The sequence below is a fragment of the Dendrobates tinctorius genome, unplaced genomic scaffold, assembly GCF_039654945.1.
Source record: "Dendrobates tinctorius isolate UK_male_01 unplaced genomic scaffold, ASM3965494v1 ptg000010l, whole genome shotgun sequence".
Taxonomy (NCBI): Eukaryota; Metazoa; Chordata; class Amphibia; order Anura; family Dendrobatidae; genus Dendrobates; species Dendrobates tinctorius.
The window spans coordinates 8,919,443-8,944,472 of NW_027361678.1; the positions used below are offsets into that span (position 1 = coordinate 8,919,443).

Consider the following 25,030-nt stretch of genomic DNA (forward strand, 5'->3'; position numbering starts at 1 on the left):
GTGTAAACGCACCCCCCCAAAAGAAATTCATGAAACGCTGGTTTTTGTTCATTCTGCGTCCCAAAAATAGGAATAAAAAGCGATCAAAAAATGTCACGTGCCCGGAAATGGTACCAATAAAAACGTCAACTCGTCCCGCAAAAAATAAGACCTAACATGACTCGGTGGGTCAAAATACGGAAAAATTATAGCTCTCAATATGTGGTGATGCATAAACTATTTTTACAATAAAAAGCGTCTTTTAGCGTGCGACAGCCGCCAAACATAAAAACCGCCATAAATAGTAAATCAAACCCCCCGTTATCACCCCCTTAGTTAGGGAAAAATAATAAAATTAAAAAAAAGTATTTATCTCCATTTTCCCATTAGGGTTAGGGCTAGGGTTAGGGCTCAGATTAGGGTTAGGGGTGTGTTGGGGTTAGGGTTGGAGTTATAATTGGGGGGTTTCCACTGTTTGGGCACATCAGTGGCTCTCCAAATGCAACATGGCGTCTGATCTCAATTCCAGCCAATTCTGAGTTGAAAAAGTCAAATGGTGCTCCTTCCCTTCCAAGCTCTGCCATGCGCCCAAACAGTGTTTTACCCCCACATGTAGGGTATCAGCCTACTCAGGACAAATTGCAAAACAATTTTTGGGGTCCAATTTCTCCTGTTACCCTTAGGAAAATAAAAAATTGGGGGCAAAAATATCATTTTTGTGGAAAAAAATGATTTTTTTATTTTCACGTCCGAGTGTTATAAACTTCTGTGAAGCACTTGGGGGTTGAAAGTGCTCACCACACAGCTAGATAAGTTCCGTGGGGGGTCTAGTGTCCAAAATGGGGTCACTTGTGGGGAGTTTCAATAGTTTAGGTACATCAGGGGCTCTCCAAACGCACATAACACCCGCAGACAATTCAATCAAAGTCTGCATTCCAAAACGTCACTGCTTCCCTTCCGAGCCCCGACGTGTGTCCATACAGTAGTTTTCTCCCACATATGGGGTGTCAGCGTACTCAGGCCAAATTGGACAACAACTTTTGGGGGTCCAATTTCTACTGTTACCCTTGGGAAAATGAAAAAATTGGGGACTAATTGATCATGTTTCTGGAAAAAATAAGATTTTTTTATTTTCATGCCCTGGCATTATAAACTTCTGTGAAGCCCTTGGGGGTTCAAAGTGCTCACCTCACATCTAGATAAGTTCCTTAGTGGGTCTAGTTTTCAAAATGGGGTCATTTGTGGGGGGTTTCCACTGTTTAGGTACATTAGGGGCTCTCCAAAGGCAACATGACACCCGCAGACCATTCCATCAAAGTCCGCATTCCAAAACGTCACTACTTCCCTTCCGAGCTCCAACGTGTGCCCATACAGTAGTTTTCTCCCACATATGGGGCGTCAGCGTGCTCAGGACAAATTGGACAACAACTTTTGGGGTCCAATTTCTCCTGGTATCCTTGGGAAAATAAAAAAATGGTGACTAAAAGATCATGTTTGTGGAAAAAATACGAATTTTTTATTTTCACGCCCGGGCGTTATAAACTTCTGTGAAGCACTGGGGGGTTCAAAGTGCTCACCACACATCTAGATAAGTTCCTTGGGGGGTCTAGTTTACAAAATGATGTCATTTGTGGGGGGTTTCCACTGTTTAGGTACATTAGGGGCTCTCCAAAGGCAACATGACACCCGCAGACCATTCCATCAAAGTCTGCATTCCAAAACGTCACTACTTCCCTTCCGAGCCCCGACGTGTGCCCATACAGTAGTTTTCTCCCACATATGGGGTATCAGCATACTCAGGACAAATTGGACAACAACTTTTGGGGTCCAATTTCTCCTGGTACCCTTGGGAAAATAAAAAAATGGTGACTAAAATATCATGTTTGTGGAAAAAATACGAATTTTTTATTTTCATGCCTGGGCATTATAAACTTCTGTGAAGCACTGGGGGGGTCAAAGTGCTCACCACACATCTAGATAAGTTCCTTAGGGGGTCTAGTTTCCAAAATGGTGTCATTTGTGGGGGGTTTCCACTGTTTTGGTACATCAGGAGTTTTCCAAACGTGACATGGTGTCCGATCTCAATTCCAGCCAAAAACGTCAAATGGCGCTGCTTCCCTTCCGAGCTCTGCCATGCGCCCAAATAGTGGTTTACCCCCACATGTGGGGTATTAGCGTACTCAGGACAAATTGCACAATAACTTTTACGGTCCTGTTACCCTTGGGAAAATAAAAATTGGGGTGAAAAGATCATTTTTGTGGAAAAAATATGATTTTTTAATTGTACCGCTGTACGTTATAAACTTCTGTAAAGCCCTTGTGGGTTCAAAGTTCTCACCACATATCTAGATAAGTTCCTTGGGGGGTCTAGTTTCCAAAATGGGGTCACTTGTAGGGGGTTTCCACTGTTTAGGTACATCAGGGACTCTCCAAACGTGACATGGCGTCCAATCTGAATTCCAGCCAATTTTGCATTGAAAAAGTCAAACGGCGCTCCTTCCATTCTGAGCTCTGCCATGCACCGAAACAGTGGTTACCCCCCACATATCAGGTATCTGCGTACTCAGGACAAATTGCACAATAACTTTTGCAGTCCAATTTCTCCTGTTACCCTTGGTAAAATAAAAAAAATTGAACCTGAAGTATTTTTTTTATGAAAAAAAGTTAGATGTTCATTTTTTTTTAAATATTCAAAAAAATTCCTGTGACGCACCTAAAGGGTTAATAAACTTCTTGAATGTGGTTTTGAGCACTTTAAGGGGTGCAGTTTTTAGAATGGTGTCACTTTTGGCTATTTTCTATCATATAGACCCATCAAAGTGGCTTCAAATGTGATGTGGTCCTAAAAATAAAATGGTGTTGTAAAAATGAGAAATCGCTGGTCAACTTTTAACCCTTATAACTTCCTAACAAAAAAAAATTTTGGTTCCAAAATTGTGCTGATGTAAAGTAAACATGTGGGAAATGTTAGTTGTCAAGTTTTTTGTGTGCCGTATCTCTGTGATTTAAGGGCATAAAAATTCAAAGTTGGAAAATTGTGATTTTCAAAATTTTCGCCAAATTTCCGTTTTTCTCACAAATAAACGCAAGTTATTTGAATGAAATTTTACCACTAACATGAAGTACAATATGTCACGAGAAAACATTGTCAGAATCACCAGGATCCATGGAAGCGTTCCAGAGTTATGACTTCATAAAGGTACAGTGGTCAGAATTGTAAAAATTGGCCTGGTCATAAACGTGCAAACCACCCTTGGGGGTGAAGGGGTTAATGCGCTAAAAGCGCTACCATAAGGTGACGCATAGTGTGAATACAGCCACAATTTAATGTGTCAAAAAATGATCTAGACGCTGGAACAATATGACAGTAATAATAAACTTTATCTGTTCACTCAATACAACAACGCCCAGATTTAATAACACAATCATCCTTGCTAAAAGCACCATAGGGATATAGGGAAGATCATATATCACATCAGTACATTCAAGCACAGGCACCAGAGCTTAGTGCGCTAAAAGCGCTAACATAAGATGACGCAAAGTGTGGATACAGCCACAATTTAGTGTGTCAAGACGCTGGTACAACATGATAGTAAAACTTTATCTGTTCACTCAATATAATGACGCCCAGATTAAATAACACAATCGTAACGCAAGTGCTTAGATGTGATAGCACAATTTTCCTGCTCAGGGCGTCATAATAATACAAACTAACAGGGGTACCCCCAAATATTTCAGTCGCAAATAATGTTCACTGTACCCATAAAGGCGTTATTTGAATAATCACCAGATTATTCAAATCAAATATAATTGTGGAATCTATATACTTATGTGTTCATAATTTATCTTGATAAAATCAAGCACACTCGTATACTTTAAATCACTCAGAAACCAGGCTCTGATATCACCCCAATAAGTTCTCAAAAATATACTAACAGGGTTACCTAGCTAATCCTAAAAAAGCTATCCATCTACACGAGATTCTCCTGTAGATATTGATGACCAACATATTAAGACACAGAGCATATGAGTCAGACATAAACATGCGTTATTTTAGTATCAAAGGTCCATCCATATGAAGTACAGGGACTAGACCACAACTTGTGTACCATCAATAAGAAACATAATCATCACAAGATAATTAGTCTTAAATGTCCAAATATTATCCAAGATGTGACGAATTGGTAGTTGTCCTGTCCAAATCAACTTCATCATCACCTATCTTTCAGGAGATATTCCCCCGGATTTGGATCCCAATCCTAGAGCCCTACGGATAAAGCAAAAGAAAAGAAAACGTCATGGGGCTGGGGGTTCACGGGAGGAATCAGTGTTTCTAGATCCACTGTAAACTGGTCATCAAAGGAGATAAGAAGATGGTGAATTAACTCTCTTTGTAAAACCCTGTATACAGCAGCTCTTCATTTAAACCCCCTGGAGCCAAGCTTTTGAGTTCAAAAATCCATCTGGCTTCACGCCTTAATAGCTCATTTGTAATTTTACCTCCCCTGATGTTTGTCTGAACTCCTTCCAGCCCCATGACTCGAAGGGACTTTGGACTACCACCATGATATTCCAAAAAGTGAGCTGCTACAGACGTAATCTGTTTTTCTTTAGTTTTATCAACTCTAGTCGTGGCAATATTAGAGAGATGTTGTAGGACTCTCCTGCGCAACTCTTGTGTGGTTTGACCCACGTATACCTTGTCACAACCACAAACCAGTGCATAGACCAAATTGCGCGAACGACAATTGAAATATGCCCTAGACTGGACCTGTGTAGGTATACCTGGTATTGAGAGCCCCTTAGTCGCAATCATCAGTGGACATACTGTACAGTTACCACAAGGGAACGATCCCTTGTTGGAATTACCACATCTGATTTTAGTTTTGGAACGTCTAAAGTGGCTATTCGTGAGATAGTCCATAAGGTTTGTTGCTCTCCTTGCTATCATCCTGGGCCTCTCAGAGATAAAATTCTTTAGTTTATTCTCACTACAAAGGATATCCCAATTATTTCCAACCGCACATTCAGCGTCTCCCACTCCCACACTATGTTCTCATCCCACCTCCTCTCTGTTGGAGTCCCCCAAGGCTCTGTTCTAGGAACCCTACTCTTCTCAACCTATACACTTGGCCTGGGACAACTCATAAAGTCTCATGGATTCAAGTACCACTTTTATGCTGATGACACTCAGATCTACCTCACTGGTCCAGATGTCACCTCTCTGCTGTCCAGAATCCCGGAGTGTCTATCAGCCATATCCTCCTCCTTCTCCTTTTGCTTCCTCAAACTCAATATGGACAAATCTGAACTCATCATCTTTCCTCCATCTCACAAATCTTCCTTACCTGATCTATCTTTCACAATATATGACATCACGCTTTCCCCTGTACCAGAAGTCTGTTGCCTCGGAGTAACCCTTGACTATGCCCTGTCCTTCAAACCGCACTTCCAAGCTCTTTCCACGTCCTGACGCCTCCAGCTCAAAAATATTTCCAGAATTCGTCCTTTCCTCAACCATCAATCTACTAAAATGCTTGTGTATGCCCTCATCATCTCCCGCCTCGACTACTGCAACATCCTCCTCTGTAGCCTCCTCGCTAATACTATGGCACCTCTCCAGTCCATCCGTAATGCTGCTGCCCAACTAATTCAACTCTCTCCTCGCTACTCCTCCGTTTGTCCCCTCAGCAAATCTCTTCACTGTCTCCCATTCCCTTAGCGTATCCAGTTCAAATGACTAATACTGACCTACAAAGCCATCCATAACCTGTCTCCTCCATATAGCTCTTAACTAATCTCCTGATCTCTCCCCTCACGTAATCTCCAGCCATCCCAAGACCTCCTTCTCTCCTCCACAGTTATTCGCTCCTCACCTAATCGCCTCCAAAACTTCTCCCGAATATCCCCCATCCTCTGGAATTCTGTGCCCCAACACGTCCGACTATCAACCACATTTGGATCCTTCAGACGGAACCTGAAAACCCACCTCTTCAAGAAAGCTTACAGCCTGCAATGACCCCGCTACCGCCTCACCAACACCGGAACTGCTGCAACCCCCCAACCTACTGTCTCCTTCCCCATCATGCTGTAGAATGTAAGCCCGCAAGGGCAGGCTCTTCTGCCCTCCGTATCAGTCTATCATTGTTAGTTTGTTTACTGTAAGTGATATCTGTAATTTGTATGTAACCCTTTCTCATGTACAGCACCATGGAATCAATGGTGCTACATAAATTAATAATGAGACTCCAGTTTCCCTTGAGGAGGCCATGTTTCCCAAGGGAAATCAGGTCCCAGTCATCTGTGGAACCCATGCAGTTTGGTGCGGCACCTCATCCTGGAAAGCAGTCTGTTGTTCGACGCAAAGGGGTAGTGTGTTTTTACTGCATTAAAAAGGGCGATTTTGTGGGCACCTCTCCTTCCCTATCTCACGGTAAAACAGCCGCCAAAAAACTAAGGAGACCGGGATGTGGGAGGTTAGCAACCGGGTGTACTTATCACCTCCGTGGCTAGGACACAATTTTTTCTGTCAGTTGAGATTCATCTGGCTGAAATTAAGGTGTTGTCTGCATTTCTGGACAGTGGGGCAGGGTTTAACTTGATCAACGCTAGGTTCATCCAGGTCCAGGGCCTCAATCCACATACACTGTCCAGACCCATTCCGATAATCACCATCGACTCCGCCCCCTTGGGACAAGGGTATTTTATTCAAGCCGTCCGAGGGTTACATCTTCTTGTAGAGGCAAGTCAAAATGGGCATTGTTCTTCACCAGGTTTAACTTTTTTGTCACTTATAGGCTGGGCAACAAAAACATTAAGGATGTCTTATCTAATTGTTTTCCTGGGCGTGGAAATAATTGTGAACTGGTACCTATCCTACAAGAAGGGGTGGTTATGGCATCTATAAGCTCTGATCTTGCAAAGGAGGTTGTTGACTTTCAGGGGGATGCCTCTGCTGCCTCTCTGAGAGTCCTTAGTGAACATCACGATTCGGTCTTGGCCGGACATCCTGGTAATAAAGCCACCACTTATCTTCTTACTTAACGTTTTTGGTGGCTAGGGGTTCATCAGGATGTCCAGGAACATGTAGGCGCCTGTAATGTCTGTTTGCGTTCTAAAACTTCTACTCGTCCGTTGGGGTCTCTCCAACCATTGGAGATTACCAATAGACCTTGGACTCACTTGTCAGTCGATTTTATCACAGATCTACCTGTGTCGGCAGGGAATACTGAATTTTTAGTGGTGGTGGATACATTTTGCAAGATGTCTCATTTTATTGCATTACTAGCTTTACCTAATGCCAAGACCTTTGCGAAAATTTTCTTGACTCATAGTATTTCTGACGGGGTGCAGTTTATTTCCAAGTTTTGGAGGGCGTTTTGCACATGTTTGGGGACCTATCTGTCATTATCTTCTGCATTTCACCCGCAGTCTAATGGGCAGACTGAACGGTTTAACCAGAATCTTGAGACTTCTCTTACGTGTTTTGTGTCTGAGAATCAGGAGAATTGGGTTACCTACTTAACGCCAGCTGAATTTGCAGTAAATAATCGTTGTCATGAGTCTACTGGTAAGTCTCCATTCTTCGGGGAGTATGGGTTTCATCCTCAGTTCATCTTATTTGATAAGTCTTTCTTCTAGATTACCTGGAGAATGGTTTTCATAATCTATTATGTCCGTGTGGCAGAGGGTTACTGATAATTTGAGGAAGATGGGGTCCAAATATGAGTGTGGCTGATAGTAGACGTGTGGTTGGTCTGGATCTGTGTGTTAGTGACTTGGTGTGTTTGTCCTCTAGGAAAATTACTTGGAAACTGGGCCCCAGGTTTATTGGTCCTTATAAGATCGTAGCCATCGTCAATCACGTAGCATTCCGCCTTGCTTTTCCACCCACCTTTTGGATCCATAATGTGTTTCATCGATTGCTACTCAAAAAATATGTTGCGTCTTCTGTACCATCACCGCTACCCTCATCTCCAATCATTGTGGATGGAAGCTTATAATTTCAGATAGTAAAAATCATGGATTCTCGCTTACTTCGTTGGTCACTTCAGTATCTGGTACATTGGAAGGGATACGGTCCAGAAGAGAGCAAGTGGGTACCAGCATGTGACGACAATGCGGCCAGACTGATCCGGTCTTTTCATGTGGCACACCCTGATGAACCTGATTCTGAGGTTCTGGAGGACACTCGTAGAAGGGCACTGTCACGGGGTTACCGCGATAGAGAGGAGACAGAAGACCGCAGTGCCTGATTGCTTCTTCTCCTGCGCTGAAAAGGAGCACTTTACCTTCTTTTTAAACTTCGTAAATTTCTTTTCGCAGGCCATGGTTTAATAGGCCAAGTTGGGAGCTCTGGGAGCTAGGGCTCTCAGCTGAGCATGGTTAGCCACTCCTATCCCCTATATAATCTGGGTCCTGACTGACACACATAGTCACAGATGGACGACGGATTCAGGAGAAAAAGCAAGGAACGTTGTCCCGGCCTCTTCGCCTTCAGAAGTAATCTGGGGAATAAGGCGAGCTAGCATTAAGGACAGAGAAGGAGCCAATGGTAACCCAACAACAGAGTCGTGACAACACCCGTGGTCTTAATTGATAGTTGTCTTTACTATCTCAACAGATTTTAATGGCACAAGTCAAAATTACTGTAATAAAAGGCCGTAAGCCATACCACCCAATAACAAAACTCAGTCATGTCCACTGTTGACCACCTATTTGCTAGGAAAGAGATATAAGATTTGTGCTTTTTTCTTGATGAGAAAGAACCGGAAGGAAGCAAGACAAAAAACTAATGATTAGTTTTGTTTTTTTAGTGCCAAAATATAAACTAAGCCCCTTAGTGATGATTTCGGCAATGTTCACTTTACATTTATTTAGTGTGTATAGTTGTATAGACTCCAATGTACAAGCTAGACATGTAAAGTACATAGGTCGACACTAGCATAACTTGAAGTTTGTGGACAACAATGCAAAATCTCCATCAGGGCCCCCAACTATAATGGGGCATAATGGCATGAGTCTTCTCATATGGGTAAACAAGACCTTTTGAGCCTCCCTTATGATCCAAGCCACGAATGCAGCTGCAATCCCTGCACTCACTATAGTCACACCCATATTGACTGGCATACATTAGTTTACCATAAAAAAAAATAAAATAACATAGTAATAGTAGATACTTTTCTATACAACTGTATCCAATAAAAAAAGTACGCGTTGTAGGTGTTTTCCACAACCTTTATTTTTTTTTTAAAGACCAGAAGGAAAGAATCACTATAAAGTAAAGATATGTGTGCTAATTACCTCCACCGCTCCATTCAGCCATATGGTTGGTTTCAGGAGTAAGTTTAATGAATGGACAGCACGTCATCACTTCTGGTCACAGCGGAAGCCACCAGAGCTGTGGTGCTGCAGGGGTAAAATAACAGTTTTATTTTTATTTTATAAAGATTCCATCCTTTGACTATTTTTCAAAAATGTATTGATAACACCTTTAAAGGGGTTGTCACTAATTTTCACATCATGCGCAGTGCGAGAATTCTTCGATGCCGTAAGCTGCGGGCGCATGTGATTTGGCCTCGCTCAATGCAAGAGTATTGAGCGAGGCTGAACACGTCTAGTCATGAATGTGGCCGGAAGTATGCAAATTGCATACTTGCACTCACATGACCGCTTGCTCTCGGAGAATCCTCACAGTGTGCAGTGCATGCGATTTGAGGATACCCAAGTTTGTTATCACACAGAGTGATTGTAGAATTGTTGCCTAAAGCTGGAGTCACACATAGCGACTCACCAGCGATCCCGACAACGATATCAACGTGTCAGGATCGCTGGTGAGTCGCTACATGATCGCTGGTGAGCTGTCAAACAGCTGTGCAATAAGCAGAAAAACAATAGGGTTTAAGCACGTGGATTAACTGTGCCCTGTAAACAGCCCGTGCTAACCGCACACGTGGCCGAGACAGACGCTAGGTCAAGCGAAAAGAAAAACCTGCCTCTCTAAGGAAAACTAGGTGTTCATACAAGCCGACAGAGTGGCAGTGTCTCCACCCACACACGACGCAAATGATACTAGCACACACGTATGCGCCTCTGAGAACCTTTTATACGTTGGGCACATGTCCAGACAGACAGGACCTTGCCGGTGGACCAATCTGAAGCTGCCACAGCACCTCATGTCCGAGCACCAATGATAAGGTGCCACATCTCGGACATGCTCAGAAGGATGAAATCTAGACTTGGGCTCCAGAGTACAATGCTGCATGTGTATACCAGTAGTCACCATAGGCTTAGCTGGAGAGCCAGCAGCAACTACACATGCAGCAACAGCCTGGGGCAGGCGCTGGGTCCGAAGTCTGTGCTGAGCAGTCATCCCAGCGGCTGAGCCTGAATGGGAGACCACAGCACCAGACAAGGCCTAGGATCCATCCCATGCAGTGGGAGAATCCCGGAACCTAACATTACCCCCCTCCCCGGCAATTTTTGCCATGCTTAAAAGCCGCCATACGCTGGGAGGCATGGAGGTGTTTTTGCTGATCGGCTAAAGCTCTAGATGGAACATAGCACTTGCCTGGGCCTTCAGACTCTCACAAAAGTTACCCCATTTTTGTAAGCTCCCCTTTGTCCAATCAATCTGGGGGGAATGGAGGTGCAGCCAAGGTATCCCCAAAAGTACCTCATCCATACCCACAGGGATAACCAAAAAGATTATCTCCTGATGCTTCAAAGACACAGTGAGAGTAAGGGGTACAGTCCAATGGGAAATTGAGGTTGGCAAAACAGCCCCCTAAGGCTGGTTTCACATTAGCGCTTTTTAAGCGCACGCACGGCTGGGGGTAGCTCCGCCCCCGAGCCGGCTCTCTGCCCGGCTTGCCCGCCCCTTGCTTGTAGCGCCGCCTCCTAGCGCACAGCGGCGCCTGCGATCGGCGCACCCTATCTTTAGCATAGGGTGCGCAGATCGTGCGCAGGCCGTGCGCTAGTTGCGCTTTGACCTGCGCTGCGCACTTTTGACAGTGCGCCGTGCGCGCCAAAATCCGAAAAGTTTGATTTTGGCGCGCACGGCGCACCTTCAAAAGTGCGCAGCGCAGGTCAAGGCACAACTAGCGCACGGCCTGCGCACGATCTGCGCACCCTATGCTAAAGATAGGGTGCGCCGATCGCAGGCGCCGCTGTGCGCTAGGAGGCGGCGCTACAAGCAAGGGGCGGGCACGCCGGGCAGAGAGCCGGCTCGGGGGCGGAGCTACCCCCGGCCGTGCGTGCGCTTAAAAAGCGCTAATGTGAAACCAGCCTTAGCTACCCGAAAAGACATCAACTTAGGTAGCATTACCACTGGGATAGCATGCCGTTGGGCGAAGGTAGCGGACATAAAATTGCCCTCAACCCCGGAGTCCACGCAAGCCTGCGCTGTGAGTGGCCGACCCAAAACATCAGAGAAACCCCAAAAGCCAACGTAGGTGACACCTCACAGGTACTAGTGAACTCTCCCCAAGGCCACCTGAGACTGTGACTCCTCCTGACGTTTGGTACATTGGAAAAATGACCAACTTGCCCGCAGGCAAAACAAGTAGGCTGCGAATGTACAGAGCGGGAGATTGACTGTGCTCGAGAGACGTCCACGGGCTCTACAGAGTCATCAACCTGAGTTGGGAGACACATGGGATTGGCGAAGTTCAGAGCCAACAGAACCCTAGGTGTTATGATTGGGAAACCGAGGAGGAAACAAGACAACAAGCTAAGTCTCAGAAAACCAGAGAAGTTGGCAACTATGCAGATTGCAGATCCCTGATCTTAACCGCACAACTAGCAGCAGTCGTGGAGCGTTCCTACGTTGGTCCTAGACGCCTTGTCACAACCGGAGAACTACATAAGCCTAAAGCAGGAAAAGAGGAAAACTAACTGCCCCAGAGCAGACCCCAAAGGAAAGACAGCCCCCCCCACATGTATTGATGGTGAAACAAGATGAAAATACAAACAAAGGCAGGAAAATAGGCTGAGGAAACGATGGGGCCCGGCTAACTAAAAAGGACAGAAAAGGAAAGACACTGTCTGCAATCTGCCAAAAAAAACCTACAAAAATATTGTCCAACACTTCTGATAGCAAAATTAACCCTGAAGTCACTAGACTTCTAAACCTATATCAGCACTCTGAAATATTCTGAGACAGAGCAAAAAAGAGGCCAATCTAATAAGGGACAAAAAGCAGATTGGCAAATACTGATCAATAGGAGTGGAATTTCAGCATAGCCCCAGCAGGGGCAGGCTGATTACACAAAAAACTGAATTGACCAACAAGCGCAAGTGTAAACATTAGCAAAAACCAAACTTAACTTGAGAAGACTGGAAGAGAGCTGAAGTCCAGGACCTGAAAAGCAGACTGAATCACCAGCACCCAGATAGGGTGTCGGCTGTCTTATATCCAGTCTGATACTCCAGAGATCCAATCGTTATCTTCCTCATCAGGTGGCAGATCACTACCACTTAAACCAACCGCACTACCTCCTGTCACCACCAGAGGGAGAACGGAAGGGGAACTCTCAACTGGTGGAGCAGAAAATGAGTTCATGACACCTAGGTTTAGTATGAGATCGCTCCAAACCATGCTCAACATGTCGCAGATCTATGCAGGTGGCCACTGATATTAACTCCTCCAGGGTAGTTGTAATATCCCTAGTGGCCAAAGCATCCCTAACATGATCTGCTAATCCCCTCCAGAAGATAGGTGTTAGGACATTATCAGGCGACTTCAACTCTGTAGCCAGGGTACGAAACTGAATGGCAAACTGCCTTATCCAAGGACAAACCCTGACCTAAAGCCAGGAGCTGGAGCAAGGTATCATGGGTTACTTGTGGTCCCAAAAAACCCTCTTTCTGTGCACCCAGAAAACGAGAGGCGGTAAGGATCAGGTGATCATCTCATTCCCATAATGGCGTATCCCACTCCAACACCCTGCCTGCCAAAAGGGAAATTATAAATCCCACCTTGGTACGCTCTGTTGGGAATCGTGAAGCCAGTAACTCCAGGTGCATTGAACACTGATTCACAAACCCTCTACAAGCTTTGCTGTCCCGGGAAAATATTAGGGTTGGTGGATTGCACTAAATATAAATTATGATAGAGTGCGATCGCAACCCGGGGTCCACCCTGCTGAGATGATATACTGCTACTAACGAACAATGATGGAGCCGTGCGGTGAGCGATCACCAAGAATCACGATGTGTTAACTCCATACAGTGTGAACTGAACACAAGATACCAGTCTCTGAAAACGTGTCAGAAAGGTACACACAGGAAGAGGAATACCAGCTCAGCTAACGGCCGAGTGGCAAAGAAAATATAATAACTAATTCAGTTGACCACAGAGTGGCGCAAAAATATAAGTACCAAGCTCAGCTAACCGCCGAGCGGTACAAAATGAGGTGTGTGCAATACCCAGAAAAACAATAGGGTTTAAGCATGTGGATTGACTGTGCCCTGTAAACAGCCCGTCCTAACCGCACACATGGCCCGAGACAGACGCTAGCGCAAGTGGGAAAAAAAAACCTGTCCCTCTAAGGAAAACTAGGCGTTCATACAAGCCGACAGAGTGGCAGTGTCTCCACCCACACTCGATACAAATGATACTAGCACACCCGCGTGCGCCTCTGAGAACCTTTTATACGTTAGGCTCATGTCCAGGCGGACAGGCCCTTGCCTGTGGACCAATCTGAAGCTGCCACATCTCCCGAGCAGCTGATGTCCGAGCACCAATGAGAAGGTGCCACATCATGGACATGCTCAGAATGGTGAAATCTGGACTTAGGCTCCAGAGTACAATGCTGCTTGTGTATACCAGTAGTCACCATAGGCTTAGCTGGAGAGCCAGCAGCAAATACACAAGAAGCACGAACCTGGGCCAGGTACTGGGTCCGAAGTCTGTGCTGAGCAGTCATCCCAGCAGCCAAGCCTGTATGGGAGACCACATCACTAGACAAGGCCTAGGATCCATCCCGTGCAGCAGGAGAATCCCGGCGCCTAACAGCACACAACCCAGAATATAGATTCTAGCTAGCATAGGTGAAGAACAAGCTTCACCTATATTTTCTATTGACAACATACTCTGGGCTATGCGCTCCTGTCTGCTGAGCTGCACCCTTCTTTGGGAGTCTATTGCACGACCAGTGTGGCTTAGGACCAGGTCCTACCTACCACTGATCTGCCGACTCTTCATCTGCTTGTCAAATGTAAAACATCAGATAGAAAGTTTAGTTACTCCTTAAAAAGTTTTTTCTTCATTCAGACACAAGGAGTGGTAATGTCAATTCTGAGAGGTATTTATCACATGCATCGCAATGAATGCGTTAGGCTCTGTTCACATATTCTGTTTCTGGTTTAATTTACAAACTGAGAAATGGAATACATATTAGTTATGCAAATAGAACCAGAGGGGTCCCAGTGTGTATTTTAGGTTCCATTTTTTTTAGATCATTGCAAAGTCAGCAGCTGCATGGAGATCTGAGAAAGCCAGACTCGCCAAAGAGAAGGCAGAGATTGTCTATTACCATCTCTGCCTTTCCTGATCGCTGAGTACACAGTATAGGAACAACTTTTTCCTCCTGTCCTAGCGATCAAGTGATTGCACGATGCCCAGGATCGAGCAGTTGCTCAGTGATAGACTCAGGAAGCTATGCCTACCCTGTAACTGGGGCTTATCTGCCAGGCTCAGTTACAGAGGTAAACAGGCAATAACAAAAAAAAATGCATTAAAATATGCATGGGAGTGGGATCCACAATATGTGACATAAGTGAAAAAAGTCTGAAAAGAAATAAGTAAAAGAAAAAGCCACCAGCAGTCTAATTCGCTGTGTCTAGTCCTGCCACTTACCAAAGAAAATTACAAGAGGGTAGAACACAATTTAAAATGTATTTTAGACGCCATGTGCGGTTTAAAAAAAAACCAGACACCATTCCTTTTAGTTTTCTCCTTCAGATTTCCCCAAAATATCAGCAATATGACTATAAAAAAATAAATAAAAAAAATAAAACTTATTTGGATGAAAGGACGAGAAAAAATTACAGAGAAAGATTTTTTTTCGTCCACCAGGATTTCAGGGTTAAATTCCCGGCTGACTTCCTTTCTCTGGGCATGCGCAATGTAAAATGCGGATCCTGCAGCAAAAAATACGTTGCAAGGTCCGTCCAGGCATGTCGGCGTATGCAAAAAAATTTGGCGGATCCGCAAAAAAACGGATCCAACGGATGGCCATCCATCAAGATCCGCCGGTAATGCAAATCAATGGGAAAAAAACAGATGCGCCAAAAAAATGGCGGATCCGTTTTTTTTCAAAAACCGGCGGATTTTGACTGATGGTCAAAAACAGAAGTGTGAAACAGGCCTAAAATGTCAGTCTCACACTGGTTAAACACCTCCCTTCCACTTTAATTAATCTTCGTAGATGGACTGTGAAGGAGACCCCTTTATGTCAGGATTCAATGCCACCTAAAATGTGTATTGTGCCGGCCATGTGCTGTGAGGAAAGCGCTTTCCAGAAAAACAGCACGAACCACAAAGCCGATATGACCTCGAGCAGAGTCTCCACAGACTCCATTCCGTGCTGCGTCTTGTAAGGGAGGGAAAGGCAGACTCATACACCACGTGACCTCTTCTCGACCAATCAGCTTTCGTCTGGCGTCCACCTAAGCGCTATCTTAGCCATACTCTGCTGTTGAACGGCATATGGGAGACGTGGAGGGTGTAGCGCTTATCACTACTCGAAGAGAAGTGCGCGGGAAAACAGCACGCTGGCAAAGGTACGCACCAGTCTGCACTGCATCCAATATTCCGACAAGTCAGCGCGGCTCAGTCTCTTTGGTTCGTTCCGCAGGGCGCTGCATACTGTGTAAGTGATCAGCTGGTTACGTAAAAAGCGTAAAACGTCTGCGAGAATACCGCTATTGAGTAGAGCAGTTTGGCTTAGGGTGGAGCTGACCACGTGTCTCTCTGTAGCCAATCACGGTCGCGCTTTGGTGTTTTTTTTTTGGCGCCCTGCAAGCAGAGAATTTTTTATATCCTTAACGAGATGGTGCCGCGCTGCTCATGAGCTGTTCTTTTTTTTATACTTTTAATTGAAGTGTGAAATGCGATTGTAAAGAAATGGCGACGGATTTAGCGTGAGAGTTGGGAGGGCGGGTCACTGACGTGGGCTGGGTGTCGGAGAAGGTGACGCGCATGCGCCGTTTACTCAGGCTTGTCACGTGACGGCAGAGATGAGGCTCTCCCGAGACTAAGCTGTGAATGATGGGCGTGGCCTCCAAGGTGCTGCATGCGGCTGAAGTGACGTCAGCACTGAGAGACTATAGAGAAAATGTCATCTATGGTTAACTTACTGAGTGCCAGAATGGAAAGAATCATCCCTAATATGCCAGCTATAGGTGCAGGAAGCACTTAAAGGGATCATTCCCCTGTGCAGACATTTTTAGTAAACATTAGTAAAAAATTTTTAGGTACCTAAACAATAAACATGGTGCTGTGGTACTACCGTGCTAAGCATGCCTTGATTACATTATAAATGAGAAAACGTCATAGACTGTCATGTGCCTCAGCTACTGCAGTGTGAATAGTCGCCAACATATCTGAGGGATGTAAGGCCAAAGCAAACACTTAAATGGCGGCCTAGGAGTCCTGGGGAATTAGTGGCAATAATGGTCATGGACTACCTCAGTGTTTACCTCACTGCCGACATACCCACCGACTTTGGTTGATTTCCATATCACCCTCCCCCCATCACATACAGGTTGGAACGGCAAGCCATAACTTAGGTACAAGTCATACTGACAGGTCCCCTGAAAAATCTACCTTAGGCTACTTTCACACATCAGGTTTTCGGCGTCAGGCGCGATCCGGCGTCGTGCCGGAATGCCGGATCCGGCAAATGTTTTGTAAAACCTGAAGTGCCGGATCCGGTTTCCTGCCGGATCCGTCTTGTTCTTGACAGACAAAACCGGATCCGTCTCATCCGGTTCATCCGTTTTTCTATCCGTTTTTCGACGGATTACGCCGGATCCGGTTTTTAAAATTTACCCTTGTGGCCTTCCGAACTGGATTGGCTACTGGAAAACTAGATATAGCATGTTCCTACAGCCCTTCTTTGACAGGTTGTAGAGAAGAAAGTGCAGGTTGGAGAGAAGAGCAAGTTACTGGCGAAGATGGATGTTGTCATTGGAAATATTACCACTAGAAGTTCTGTGACGGTTTCAGGGACAATTTTCCACTATACTTTATGTCACCTCAAGGCAGAGTACACTGGCAGGATGACAGAGTGTGAAAGATTTGTGCCCTAACCAAACTTGTGTACCTTCTGGACCAACAGTATATACCTTTGCCAACCAAAGTTGGCTATCTTGTCATGGTCTTACTATTTTTACCTTTAGGCCACAGGTGTGTACCTGGTTGTGTTTTATGCAAAGTATTTCACCTTTTAACAAAAGTTGTGTACATTGTTAGGAAATCACCAACAATAAACACAACTTTTTAGGTGAAATACTTTGCTTCAAACACAACCAGGAACACAACTGTGGCAAAAAGCTAAAATTTACCCACAGTTATATACCTGGTTTTGAATACCTTTTTACCTTTGATATACCCTGTATTTAACCTTTTTTTAAAACATAGTTCGCCGCAGAAAGAAATGACAGACAACCATTGTGAAACGATAATTTAACTTTTATTTAAATTTTTTTTTTTTTGTAAAATGTTTTTAAAGTGCAAAAAACTTTTTTAATAAAGGTTTTAAACCCAATGGGCATTTTTATTACAAAAAACACACATTACAAATCTGTGTACTGTGGGGTGGAAATACTGCTGGAGGGGCTGCGGGACACTTCGACACTGGGTGTGTGGAGAGAGGACTGGGATCGTGGTGGGGAAGGAACAGTTAGAGGTGATGGTGTGGAAAAAGCTACAGAATGGGTGGACATGTGGGAGGCAGAAGAGGTGGTGGGCGGTGGAGTGGAGGGTTGGTCAGGGACTGTAGGAGCAGATGATGTTGATGGAAAGTTGTATGGGGAAGGAGTTTGGTACGGGGAAGGAGTTTGGTACGGGGCAGGTTGCTGGAAGTGGGGAGATGTCTGGTACTGGGGAGGTTGCTGGTACTGGTGAGGTTGCTGGTATGTAATAGGAGGGGGAGGATGGAAAGTGGCTGGAGGGGGTGCAGATGTAATAGGAGGGGGAGGATGGAAAGTGGCTGGAGGGGGTGCAGGTGGAGGAACTACAGTGGTGGGAGGTGGAGGTTGGGAGGTAACCTGCTGTAGAGCACCGTGGCACGAATGCATTACATGCATCTGCTGGGTAGGAGATAGCGTTTCCATGCGCTCCACAACAGACCTGAAAAAGGTGTGGTTTGGCGAAGATCTTGCTTCTGAATGCATGGTTTGCAGAAGTGTCTTCACCTCCAGAATGCTGGAGTTGATCTGCTGAAAGCCTGCGGAGATTTGCTCTGACAAGACTTTGAGACAGTTCTGGAAAGATGCATTCAGATGCAAGAACTCTTGCGCATAACTCTTTTCCTGACCCCTCTGCCGCTGCCGCCCAGTACCCGCAGGTGTACTAGAGGTGGCAGGGGCAGAAGGGTGGGGTAAAGGGAAAGCGATCTCCTCACCAGCAGCTTCATGTAATGTAGGCGGCCACGATGCTCCTGTGCTGGTGGATGGGACAGATGGGTCAAATGTGTGGGAAGGCTGGGAAGGTGCAGATGTACCGGGGCGGTCGAAGTGTCCCTCGGTGCCGGTCTCCTCAGGGATCGCCTCAGAAGAGTCCAATCGTGCAGGCTCCCGAGTGCTGCTCACCGTGCTGTGTAATAAAGAGAAAAAAAAACAATTAAAATACTGACATGGTATGGCCCTGGCTGAAAAAAAAAAGTTACATCTAACATTCTTTTCACATGTGGTGTGTAATATTTACCTTCTGGTGAGCATTGTTTCCCGGAGGAACGACAGGGCTTGTGCGTACTTGTACTTGCTCCTGCGTCCTCCAGATCCACTCGGGGCCCGCATCTCTTTATTGAACTCCTTCTTGAAACGATCCCTCACAGACCGCCACCGAATCACAATTCTGTTCCCTGAAACGAGAAAGGAGTGGTTAGTATACAACATCAGTGTTTCACAAACTCCAGTCCTCATGGTCCCCAGGGGTCATGTTTTCAGGATTTCCATAGTAAATAGAAATCCTGAACACATGATCCGTGGGGACCACGAGGACTGGAGTTCGGGAAACACTGGTTTACATCAAGCAACCGGTACTGTATATACTTACGCTCTTTAATCTGGGCCCGAGCTTCGAGGTCCTCCCAGCGGCCCACAAGGAGAGAACAGATTTCCTCCCAGAGTCGTCGGGTAACTATCAGGTCAGCGTGGCGGCGGTCAGCCATATTCCAGAGCGGCTCCCTTTCTCTGACGAGATCGATGAGGCGGTCCACATCAATCCCTCCATCCTCACCGTCAGAGTCGGGAGCACGCTGTGAAGGCTGTTAAAGAAAAAGACAAAAATAACATAATTAGCCTCCACAAAAGAAATGAAATAAAAAGTACAAAAAAACAAAGCAAAAATATTTATACTTACACGCTGGTGACCGCCGCGTTGCTGTCGCCGACGACCCTGGGAGGCACTGCGAGGACCTCTTGGCCGAGCACCAGATTGGGAATACTAGAGAAGAAAACAAAAAATGTTATGTCTTTGGATGTAGGCATTTGTTTGCTGTGTGTGGTCTGCAGAACATTGTTTTCTATGTGTTGTGTGATGTTGTGTTTCTGCGTTTGATGCAAAAAACTTACCAATTGTGAGCCCACTCCAGGTGTCTGTCCACCCCTTCCTTCTTCTTCTGGGAGCTCCTCTTCATCTTGTGATTCCTGTTTTGAAATAAAAGTCAATGAATAGACATATATTACAGAGATGATGGATTTTGGAAATAAAAACTTACCGTCAAACGCTGACGATGCGAGGGAGGGCTCCCAGAAGAAGATGTGCTGTCCTGTTGATGGCCAGACTCCATGGCTGTGGGTATTGCTGTTGCTGCTGCCAGTGATGCCATTTCTGCTGCTGCTGCTGCATCTCTTTGGCGGCTGTTGAATAAAGAGAAACAAAGGGCCAATGAATATCTTGACATTCCATGGCCCTAGTTTGGAGGAATGGGGGATTTGATAATTACCGTCTCTCATCTGCTTCTGGACTCCCCTCCTCAGCATGTTCCATTTGCTGCTCCATTTGGGGTGGTGGTGGTGCTGATGGTGCTGCAGATGTCTGCTGCCTTCTCCTGGTTCTTGGCTTGGGTGGCATGTTGGGTGTGGCTGTGGGTCCCACTGTCTTGCTTTTATATATGTCTTGTGGGCAGAGCTACTGAGCATGCTCAGACCAAAAAAACCGGATCCGGCTTTCGCCGGATCCGGCGCATTGCGGCGCTCATAGGCTTTCATTGTGTGAAAAAGCCGGACGCGCCGGATCCGGCGTGTCCGGCTTTTTCGCCGGAGACAAAAAACGTTACAGTAGACGTTTTTTCTAGACGCCGGATCGCGACACATTGCCGGATCCGGCGAAAACCGGATGAAACGCATGGCCATCCGGCGCGATCCGGCGCAAATGCAAGTCAATGGGGGGGAAACCGGATCCGGCATTGCATTTCGCCGGATCCGGTTTCTGTCAAAAGCGCCGGATCGCGCCTGACGGCGAAAACCTGATGTGTGAAAGAGGCCTTAAAGGGAATCTGTCAGCAGGTTATTGCCTATTAATCTGAAAGCAGCATAATGTAGGATCAGAAGCCTTATCTGATTCCAGGGATGTGTCACTTATTGGGCAGCTTGCTGCAGTTTTGATAAAACCACTGTTTTATCAGCAGATTTATCACTAGAGGACTAATTGACTGGTGTTAAGGGCCTGTCACACTAAAGGCCCTTTTACATTTAGCAATGCACCAGCGATCCGACCAGCGATACGACCCGGGGAAGCAAAAACCTGGTGACAGATTCTCTAAAAACCTGAATAGGTTTGCAGATAATTTCTTTACTTCTACTTTACTAATGGGTGATCCCAGGCTGTTTGAACAACCCCTTCTTAAAGGGAATCTGTTACCCATATTTAGTGATATCATGTAAAGATATCACTAAATTGTGCATCCCATAAGGATTCTTTTCGGGCTTTTGACTCCCCCTGACCCCGCACCTTTGAGGCATAAATACCTTTTTTAACTTGTTGAGGATGCATGCAAATTGCCACGGTCCGATGGGTGTGGCTTAGTGGTCTTCTCCTCCCCCACCTCCTCGGCTTGCTTCACGTAATCTTCGTCTGTGACTACCACAGATGTCCTGCATGTGAAGAATTCCGGGGCATAGACCGCACTGGAAAATACCGGCGCTTGCGCAGTGGCGATTTTTTTGCTTCACCCACAGTTGGGCAAAGCATACTGCGCAGGCGCCGGGGGCCTTTACATTGCGCAAGCGCGGAAACCAACGGCGTCTGTGGTATTCACAGATGAAGATTACATGAAGCAAGAAGAGGAGGTGGGGGGAGAAGCCACGCCCATCGGACCGGACCGTGGCGATTTGCATGCATCACCAACAAGCTAAAAAAGGTATTTATGCCTCAAAGGTGCGGTGTCGGGGGGAGTCAAAAGCCCTACTAGACTCCTTATGGGACGCACAATTTAGTGATATCTTTACATGATATCACTAAATATGGGTGACAGATTCCCTTTAAATGCTGCATTCTACAGTTTAAAAAAAGAAAAAGATACTCGCCTTCCACGCCACTCTATTAAGGTCATAGCCTCCCAGATGAAGAAATAGTTGGCAGGGCTGTGGAGTCAGTGTCTACTGTGGGGGAGTTGAAGTCGGTATAAAATGAACCAACTCCTAAAATATATACTATATGTGTAATTAATTTTGTACATTAGTACACTGTAGGATGTGTTGCAAATGTTTTCATAATAATTTGGGAAAGTTACACTTTATATACATGCTCAGTAGTGATCAGTGCTGTGTAGTCGTAGATGAGATGATTCTGTGCTACACTTTATGCACATGCTAAGTAGTGACCAGTGCTGTATAGTTGTAGATGAAATGAATCTGTGCTGCACTTTATGTACATGCTGTGGTGTAGTGACCACTGTGTCCGCTAGGGGGCACTGTGTGGATGGCCTAAGAGAGAGGATGAATGACAGAATACTGGATGACCGTTGTGTATCTCAAGGTGGGTGGCCTTGAGATGGAGACTTATGTGTGTGTTGATCAGCAGTGATAATGCTGAGGTGCTGTTTCAACGTGTTTGGGAGAAGTCTCCAGGTAGCTGGTGAGTTGGGCGGAACTAGTTACCTACAAATCCACCCAGGGGTGTGGTTAAGAACGATATGGTAAAGAGTGTGAGAATGGTTCAAGGACCTGTGATGAGGTCATAGCCATGTGACCCGGTGGGCCTGGCTACGGACCATATACGGTGGCCAGCGTAGGTCACGTGGGTGAATGCTGGGACCCGGTTGGTCCGTTGTGGAAGGTCCTGCTGGGAGATGTGTCTCCTTTCCTGACAGCACGTGAATGCTGGGTTGAATGGCTGCACGTGCCTGATGATTCCCTGGAGGGAATGGAGGTCTGCAGCATGATGAAGGAACTAGGAGGAAACCCTGACGTGGGTGAGATATCTAAGGCTGAAGAGCCTGCGTATGCATAACCTGTGGGACCACAGGGATTACAGAGCTGAACTTTGTCATGGACGCTATGCTGATTCGATGAACTGTATGTTACTACTGTGGGTTTATGATGCTGAATAAACCGCATGGACTATAATTGTTTTATGAAAAACCCGTTACGGATCTGGTGTTGTGGCGGCTAAGCGAGTATCCCCTACTTGAATTACAGCTCTACCTCACAATGCTCAGTAGTGACCAGTGCTGTGGAGTCGTAGCAGAGATGAATCTGTGCTGCACTTTATGTACATGCTCAGTAGTGACCGGTGCTGTGGAGTCGTAGATGAGATAAATCTGTGCTGCACTTTATGTACATGCTCGGTAGTGACCAGTGCTGTGGAGTCGTAGATGAGATAAATCTGTGCTGCACTTTATATACATGCTCAGTAGTGACCGGTGCTGTGGAGTTGTAGATGAGATAAATCTGTGCTGCACTTTATATACATGCTCAGTAGTGACCGATGCTGTGGAGTCGTAGATGAGATGAATCTGTGCTGCACTTTATGTACATGCTCAGTAGTGATCAGTGCTGTGGAGATATAGATGAGATGAATCTGTGCTGCACTTTATGTACATGCTCAGTAGTGACCGGTGCTGTGGGGTCGTAGATGAGATGAATCTGTGCTGCATTTTATGTACATGCTCAGTAGTGACCAGTGCTGTGGAGATGTAGTTGAGATGAATCTGTGCTGCACTTTATGTACATGCTCAGTAGTGACCGGTGCTGTGGAGTCGTAGATGAGATGAATCTGTGCTGCACTTTATGCACATGCTCAGTAGTGAGGCCATGCTGGGGAGTCAGTCAGGGAAATTAATCAGTCAGAGGCTATGTGCACACGGAGTTTTTTGGCTCTGCAGATTTTGTAGTTAAATCCGCAGGACTAAAGTCCTGCGGTTTATCTGCGGATTTGCCTGCGGTTTTACACCTCATAATGGATGAGGTGAGAAACCGCAGCGGTTCTGCACAAAAGAATTGACATGCTGCAGATTGTAAACCGCAGAAAAACCGCGCTGAAAAATCCGCAGCATGTGCACTGCGTTTTCCAGTTTACCATTACATACAGGGCTGTGGAGTCGGAGTCGGTGCTCATTTTGGTGGAGTCGGAGTCGGAGTTGGAGTCGGTATAAAATGAACCGACTCCGACTCCTAAAATATATAATAAATTGGGTACAGTAATTCAATGCAGGATGTGCTGAATATTTTTTCATAGGAGTTTGGGAAAGTTATGAAATGTCCTATAAATGGCTGTTCTATTCCTGATCTAAGGCTACATTCACACACAGCGTTTTTCCTGTGTTTTTTGAGGATACGTTTTTCAGCTGCAAAAGCTGATCATCTTTTTAAAAAACCGCATCACCTGAAAGGTTTTTGAGCTCATAGATAATGTTTTCAATAGCAAAAGCAGATTAGAAATCTGCTCTATCTATCCATTTATCCATATCTGTCTATCCATATCGTATCTGTACCAAAAAGAATGAAAACCGGGTAGTACACCAATATATATTCTGAAAACATAAAAACATAAGCACAAAGGCGCAGGTTCCTATATGATACCGCCTGCAGCTGCAAATAAGGACAACAACCACCCAATTTGTCCAACAGTAAAAGTCAAATTAAAAAGTGAGTAATTTGCGCTAGCAGGATACCATTCAAAGGTTGCAAAGAAATATCTACAATGGAGCTGGTTCACAAAATATATGTACCGATACCTTCGTTCAGATGAGTAAGGAACTGGTCGAAGGATCCTTCCTCAAGCAGGGTCCCGGTGCACAGATGACGCTGCAAACAGTAGTGATGCTGACGAAAATGAGCTTGAGAACGTTAGAGTTCAGTTGGTGAATGCAGGTATTGGACGCTACTCCGGCCGGTAGCAAGCGTCCTTCTAGTCGCGTGACCGCCGCCGACACCCGGCGAGTAAAACGGCACGAGTACAGTCCAAAAGCCGGCAAGGTAGCAAAAGGTGCAGGACCTTGCGTGACGTCACGGTCACGTGGAACACCACGTGACTGGCTAGTGAGCACAAAAACGACCAAAAAGCTGTCTTACGCGTTTCGGAATCACCGGATTCCTTCTTCAGAGATGGTCTATAGTGCTCAATTAAGTTCATATATACCCGCAGTCTCCAAACTCCATGTTCATTGATTAAAGGCAAACAATTCAATCTCGCTGTTTAGTCCATTAGGAACAAGTGTATTCATTTCAAAAATCAGTCTACTTTCTTCTCTTGACATTTGTTGAATAAAGTTCCCCTTCCGCCAGCTTTTTTTAACCACTTTAATACCCGTAACTTTAACATTTTTAATAGAGCCTCCATGCTGATTAGCAAAATGGTGTGAGAGAGGGTGACCCA

General features: G+C 45.5%; 1 protein-coding gene and 1 long non-coding RNA gene across 3 annotated transcripts in view; one reads left to right on the forward strand and one right to left on the reverse strand.

The window, feature by feature from the left end:
- The window catches only part of LOC141098575 (uncharacterized), a 105,487-nt gene extending 89,571 nt beyond the window's left edge, over nt 1–15,916 (reverse strand). The window contains exon 1 of the long non-coding RNA XR_012234289.1: nt 15,774–15,916. This is a non-coding gene — a long non-coding RNA (uncharacterized lncRNA). The remainder of the gene's footprint in view (nt 1–15,773) is intronic.
- Nucleotides 15,651–25,030, forward strand: part of MGA (MAX dimerization protein MGA) — a 242,418-nt gene continuing 233,038 nt past the window's right edge. The window contains exon 1 of one of the 2 annotated variants that reach the window (XM_073586415.1): nt 15,651–15,765. The gene's annotated coding sequence lies outside the window, so the exon portion shown is untranslated. Of the gene's footprint in view, nt 15,855–25,030 lie in introns of both variants that reach the window. The other variant, XM_073586424.1, reaches the window with a different exon arrangement.